This window comes from Hyperoodon ampullatus, assembly GCF_949752795.1.
Source record: "Hyperoodon ampullatus genome assembly, chromosome: 7".
Lineage (NCBI taxonomy): Eukaryota > Metazoa > Chordata > Mammalia > Artiodactyla > Ziphiidae > Hyperoodon > Hyperoodon ampullatus.
In genome coordinates this window covers 7,492,437-7,499,194 of record NC_136920.1, presented here as the reverse complement: position 1 = coordinate 7,499,194, position 6,758 = coordinate 7,492,437, and positions in this window count along the sequence as shown.

Sequence of the window (6,758 nt, the reverse complement as noted above, 5' to 3'; positions counted from 1 at the left end):
CCATCATGGAATTGCCGTTCCTCTCCAGCAGAAGAGGGATTTGGGAACAGGGTCTTGGGGCATGCTTGGGTTAGTGTTTTCTGGCATCCAGTGTGGCTCTGCTGCCCATGGAGAAGCTGCCTTCTAGGGTGCCCTTTTCATACAGGAGGCTTTTGTCCTTGTGTGGGGAGAAGCCTGTGTTGAGTGCTCCCTGTGAGCAGGTGGGTGCACTTAACCTAGGGGTCAAGTACTGGGGAGCATCCGAGCCGTGCCCTTCAAGACACGCTCATTAATAAAATGAGTATTTTGAATCCATTTGCTGTGTTTTATTTCCCAGAGGGGATGCTTTAGAGGGTTAAAGGCCGGCGGGGGAGGGGGCAATATTTACTGTCTCCTCTAAGGCTCTCACCATCACCAAGCTCTTGTTACATTAAGATAATAAAGGAGCAGCATTGAGGGAGTGGCATGAAAGTGGGCCCAGCACCTTCTTAGGGGCCCAGCTACTGACCCTGGCTTGATGGCTAAGTCTGATGGGTGAAAAGGATGAAGCACTGAGCAATGTGAGGGGCAGTTGCGGGTCTCAGGTCTCTCTGTGGAATCTTAATGCTGGAGTTAACACTCTGGGCCTCTCCTTCCCTCATCTCTCAGTCTCAGGGGAGGTTACAGGGATTTATCTGGTTAATTCGGAGAGGATCTGCACCTTGTTTCAAGAGCCTCATGTGATCTTCCTTGCGTTTGCTGGCCTACAGAGGAGTGTGCTCTGGTCTGTTGTCTGTGTGTAAGCTGTCCAGCTCTGCTAGTGGCTAGGTATGCAGCTGTCTGAGTCAGGAGTGAGGGGTTAGCAGGCCCATTTCATCACACATCTCTGGTTAGACTTTCTAACTCGGTTTTCTCCATGTGTCTCCCAAGTGCTAATTTTCACTTATTTCTGAGCTTTGGGGTAGAGAGAGTTTCCCCTAATCCGCCCCCACCCCCAAACAAAGAAAAGAAAGGATGTAAGTTGCTACACTACATCTAGATTCTCTTTAAAAGGCAGGGTCAGACTAGAGTTGAAAATAAAACCCAGCAATATGTTGTTTATATGAAAGTCATAAAAATGACAATGGCTGAAAATAAATGAATAGAAAAAGTGGAAAATGCAGACAAAAAGAAAACATGACAGTATGTGGCAAAGCAAAATTTAGAGTTAAAAACACTGTTTAAGGACTGTGCATCAAACTAAATTGTAGCAGCCAATTGTAATTACTAGAAATGCAAGGAACGGGATTTCCGTTTCCAGCTATGAGTGGTTTTATCAGATTAAACGTCCTGCCAACAACAAGTTTTAAAAAGCTAGCTCTTTGGGACTTCCCTGGCGGTCCAGTGGTTAAGACTGTGCTTCCACTGCAGGGGGCGTGGGTTCAATCCCTGGTTGGGGAACTAAGATCCTGCATGCCACACGGCATGCATGCATGCATGCATAAATAAATAGATAAATTAATTAATTTTTTTAAAAACTAGCTCTTTGAAGGCACTGGAGAGCAAACAAGACCGCAGGTGCTCAGAGGAGAAATGCACTGAAGTGAATCTGATATTCGATACCACTTTTCCCCTTTTGGCTTCTGCTGATTAAGTAACATGAGGCCCAGCAGAAAGCAGAGGCTCTGAGCTTTCATCAGCCTTACAGGGCTGGGGAGACCTTGGAGTGAAGGGTGACTGAAGAAGCCAAGACAGAAGGGACAAGATCCTGGAGAAAAGAGGATCATAAAGTGAGCCTGACATTCACTGCTCTTCCTCTCAAGGCCTTTGATGAGTCCTAAACTGTGCAGGGAGAGATGCCAAAAAGCTAAGTAGAAAATAGCAGCTAAGAAGAGTCTAGACAGGTAAGTGTTGGGGAAGCAGGATTGGAGCTTAGGGACTCGAGGAGGAGGGACTGGTAAACAGCAAAACCACCAAAGGACCACAGCCTAGAAGTAGGAGCAAAGAGCAGTCTTACCAGAAGAAACAAATTCCTTCTCAAGGAAAACTGCACCACCTAAAGCCACTACCATTTTTCATACACAATGTTGGCTTTCAATAAAAGTTTCTTAGACGTGCCAAGAGATAAAACATGCCAAGTATTTTTAGACTTTAAAGTGTGATTAATATAGTCAAGAAAATAGATGACCACTAAAGGACTGGAATCTATCCCCGCTGCCAAAAAAAAATTTCAAATGGAAATTCTAAAACTGAAACAGTAATTGGAATTTAAAACCCAATAAATGAATTTAAAAGCAGATTGGACAAAGCAGAAGTTAAGATTTTTGGACTTCATGTAGGTTTGTAGAAAACATTCAGACAAGTAGGAGAGGAAAAGGATTGAAAATACAGAACAGCACCTAAGAGAAAGAAAGGATACAGTAAAAACGTAACATACGTGTATTTGGAGTCCCAGAAAGGGAAGGAGGAAGAAGGGGGTAGAAGAGACACCAAAACTATCAAAGACTAAAGCTGTAGATTCAAGAAATTCTGTGTATGCCCAAGGAGGATAAATTCAAAGAGAACCACAACTGGTGCTCTGTGGTAGTCGTAGTAAGGCTGTCAGAACCCAAAGAGAAAATCTGGAAGCACCCGAGAAAAAGACTTTGCCTTTAATAGACATGTTATTTTCAACAGAAATGAGGAAAGCCAGAAGACATGGAATGACATTATATGCCAAAAGAAAAAGGCGCCAGCCTAGAATCCTTAGCAAATTTTCCTCCAAAGTGAAAGCAAAATAAAAATATTTTCAGAAAAACAAAAACATTTCAACTCCAGTAGAGATGCACTGAAAGGAGTTTTCCAGCCAGAAGGAAATCCTCCCAGATGGAAGCCTAACAATGCAGCCAGAATTGAGAGCACCAGAAAAGGAAAGAACTTGTAAAAAGAAATGAATATAACTGTCTTGTGGGGTTGAAAATACACTTGAATTAAGATAGTGCTGGGGGCTTCCCTGGTGGCGCAGTGGTTGAGAGTCCGCCTGCCGATGCAGGGGACACGAGTTCGTGCCCTGGTCCGGGAAGATCCCACATGCCGCAGAGCAGCTGGGCCCGTGAGCCATGGCTGCTGAGCCTGCGCGTCCGGAGCCTGTGCTCCGCAACGGGAGAGGCCACAACAGTGAGAGGCCCACGTACAGCAAAAAAAAAAAAAAAAAAGAGAGATAGTGCTGGGAATCTACAGATTCAATGCAATCCCTATCAAACTACCACTGGCATTGTTCACAGAACTAGAACCAAAAATTTCAAAATTTGTTTGGAAAAACAAAAGACCCCGAATAGCCAAAGCAATCTTGAGAACGAAAAACGGAGCTGGAGAAATCAGGCTCCCTGACTTCAGACTATACTACAAAGCTACAGTAATCAAGACAGTGTGGTACTGGCACAAAAACAGAAAGATAGATCAATGGAACAGGATAGAAAACCCAGAGATAAACCCACGCACATATGGTCAACTTATCTTTGATAAAGGAGGCAGGAATGTACAGTGGAGAAAGGACAGCCTCTTCAATAAGTGGTGCTGGGAAAACTGGACAGGGACATGTAAAAGTATGAGATTAGATCATTCCCTAACACCATACACAAAAATAAGCTCAAAATGGATTAAAGACCTAAATGTAAGGCCAGAAACTATCAAACTCTTAGAGGAAAACATAGGCAGAACACTCTATGACATAAATCACAGCAAGATCCTTTTTGACCCACCTCCTAGAGAAATGGAAATAAAAACAAAGATAAACAAATGGGACCTAATGAAACTTCAAAGCTTTTGCACAGCAAAGGAAACCATAAAGAAGACCAAAAGACAACCCTCAGAATGGGAGAAAATATTTGCAAATGAAGCAACTGACAAAGGATTAATCTCCAAAATTTATAAGCAGCTCATGCAGCTCAATAGCAAAAAAACAAACAACCCAATCCAAAAATGGGCAGAAGACTTAAATAGGCATTTCTCCCAAGAAGATATACAGACTGCCAACAAACATATGAAAGAATGCTCAACATCATTAATCATTAGAGAAATGCAAATCAAAACTACAGTGAGATATCATCTCACACCAGTCAGAATGGCCATCATCAAGAAATCTAGAAACAATAAATGCTGCAGAGGGTGGGTGTGGAGAAAAGGGAACACTCTTGCACTGCTGGTGGGAATGTGAATTGGTACAGCCACTATGGAGAACAGTATGGAGGTTCCTTAAAAAACTAAAAATAGAACTACCATATGATCCAGCAATCCCACTACTAGGCATATACCCTGAGAAAACCATAATTCAAAAAGAGACATGTACCAAAATGTTCATTGCAGCTCTATTCACAATAGCCCGGAGCTGGAAACAACCTAAGTGTCCATCATCGGATGAATGAATAAAGATGTGGCACATATATACAATGGAATATTACTCAGCCATAAAAAGAAACGAAACTGAGCTATTTGTAATGAGGTGGATAGACCTAGAGTCTGTCATACAGAGTGAAGTAAGTCAGAAAGAGAAAGACAAATACCGTATGCTAACACATATATATGGAATTTAAAAAAAAAAATGTCATGAAGAACCTAGGGGTTAAACGGGAATAAAGACACAGACCTACTTGAGAATGGACTTGAGGATATGGGGAGGGGGAAGGGTAAGCTGTGACGAAGCAAAAGAGCGGCATGGACATATATACACTACCAAACGTAAGGTAGATAGATAGCGGGAAGCAGCCACAGAGCACAGGGAGATCAGCTCGGTGCTTTGTGACTGCCTGGAGGGGTGGGATGGGGAGGGTGGGAGGGAGGGAGATGCATGAGGGAAGGGATGTGGGAACAGATGTATATGTATGACTGATTCACTTTGTTATAAAGCAGAAACTAATAAAAAAAAATGAAAATGCAAAAAAAAAAAAAAGATAGTGCTGGGAAAACTGGATATCCACATGCAAAAGAAAGACATTGGACCTTTATACACAAAAATCAACTTGAAAATAGATTAAAGATTGAAACATAAGACCCAAAAATGTAAAAGTTCTTTCTCTAGTTGCAGCGACCGGGGGCTATCTTCGTTGCAGTGCGCGGGCTTCTCATTGTGGTGGCTTCTCGTGTTTCGGAGCACGGGCTCTAGGCACACAGGCCTCAGTAGTTGTGGCTCACAGGCTCTAGAGCACAGGCTTAGCAGTTGTGGCGCACGGGCTTAGTTGCTCCACGGCATGTGGGATCCTCCCAGACCAGGGCTCGAACCCATGTCCCCTGCACTGACAGGCGGATTCCTAACCATTGCGCCACCAGGGAAGCCCCAAAAAAGTTTTTTAAATGAATAAGCAAATGTCTAATTTCACTAGTGAATTAACTTCAAATTAAAAAAAAAAGTTCTCCTGAAGTACAAAAGGCAAAAGGCAGAAGGAAGTAAACAGTTTGCCTTCACGGTCCTGGCATCATCTAATTAATTGAAAGTACTAACAACCCTCTAATAAGGATGCATGCTGTACTCTCTAGGGTCACTACTAAAAGAATGTTCAACTAGAAGTTAATAGAGGGGTAAAATAGAATTAATACATGATTGATTGCAGCAGACAACAGAGATGTGCTACTTTGCTTGGGAAGGACTTGAAAGGGCTGGTTGTCCGTCTTCAACGAATGGGATTGGCTGACAATCTCAAGCTAATAGCTCCTTCAAGGTCTGCTCAGCTTTCTGGCCTAAGTCATGCTCTACTGGCCCTCAGCCCATCACTGAACAAGATGGTTGTACAAAGGCCTAGCCATTTCTCCCAAATATGGGGCTTCTCCAGATAATGATCTTTGCCCCAGGGCTCCCTCTCCCCGGTGGGCTGAAAGAGAATTACTGTGTCTACATCACAGGCTGACAGCACCCATCCAACCTAACTTCTCCCCTTCTTTCACAGACAGGTAAGCCTTTTGTATTCCTAACTCTGTGTCAGTGTTGCTTCCTGGAGAGCCCAGCTGGCACAGTTGGCAGCAGGAATGGCCCAGGAAAGCAGGTGGTGAGATGGAGTTTGGGGGCTGGCTCGCTCATTTCCTGGCTGGGATAGAGTGTGGACACTAGCTTAGGTGGTCCAACGGCTAAAACAGTTGCCAGTGGTGTCTCAAAAGAATGAGCTGAGGCTTCCCTGTTGGCACAGTGGTTGAGAGTCCACCTGCGGGTGCAGGGGACACGGGTTCGTGCCCCGGTCCGGGAAGATCCCACATGCCGCGGAGCGGCTGGGCCCGTGAGCCATGGCCGCTGAGCCTGTGCATCTGGAGCCTGTGCTCTGCAACGGGAGAGGCCACAACAGTGAGAGGCCCGCATACCGCAAAAAAAAAAAAAAAAAAAAAAAAAGGAATGAGCTGGTCAGGGGTAAATGCACTGGCCAAGGTGATGACTTAGGCATCTGAAATGTACCAGGTGGGTTGGGAGTAATAACGAGGACAGTGGAGACAGATGCTTGTTACTAAGCTGCACTGAGACCCTTCAGATGGATCATATGGTCCTTACAGGAGACTCCTGGGAGCGTTTGATGCTCTGGAGTTTTAGGTAGCTTTTGAAAAAGTGATTTGAACATTTAGTCAAGTTGACAGAGTACGTCTGCCACCTGATCTCAACGTTGCCACAAGATAAACTCGGTACATTAGACACAGTCCAGAACGTTGGAAAGAGAAAACTGGAAAGGCATTGCTGGACTCCAAAGTAAGGAAAACATCTCACGGGGCCAGAAACGAAGTAGATGGGAACTGGAGAGAAGGGTTGAAGATCCAGGTCTAGATACAGGCGGTGGCCCCTGGGAACTGAGGCGCTGCGGCGGGGTAAC